Source organism: Catharus ustulatus, chromosome 23 (assembly GCF_009819885.2).
Source record: "Catharus ustulatus isolate bCatUst1 chromosome 23, bCatUst1.pri.v2, whole genome shotgun sequence".
Taxonomy (NCBI): Eukaryota; Metazoa; Chordata; class Aves; order Passeriformes; family Turdidae; genus Catharus; species Catharus ustulatus.
Window position 1 is genome coordinate 416242 of NC_046243.1, and position 620 is coordinate 416861.

Genomic DNA, 620 nt, shown 5'->3' on the forward strand with positions numbered 1-620 from the left:
CCCTCCCCAAAAACCAACCCCCCAAAAATCATTTTTATCTCGTTTTAACCATTCTTTTTGGTTTTTAAGTCGGTTTTCTGAAGGGGAAGGGGGGGATTTGCTGTCCCCACGGCTCAGGAGGACACACCCCCGAGGGGAGGGGGCCAGCCGGGGGTGTCGCTGCGAGCCCGCGGGGCGCTGCGAGCCCGGGGCCAGCGGAGGGGCCGGGGGTGACCGGGACTGACCGGGACTGACCGGGACTGACCGGGACTGACCGGGGGAGAGCCACCTCCCCCGGCCACATCCCCGGGGATGCCGGGGGGCCCCGGGAGAGCCCGGGCTGGGCAAGGTTTCCTTATCCGGGGCTCGCCGTGCCCCTCGCCATTGGCCCGCGCTGTCACATGGACTCAACTTTGTTCACTTGACAGTAAGTAGGAGGGTTCCAGCAAACAGGAAAACGAGGAAAAGGAGGCGGCGGGGGGGGGGGGGGAGGACAGGGGGACAGGAATAAATTTTAAGCGGAGAAAGACAGAGAGAAGCAGACACAGGCACAGATACAAATATTTATATATTTTTCTCCCCCTCCCTCGCCACCAACCCCCGGCGCGCGCGCGTGCATGTGCGCAAATCTCCGCGATTAA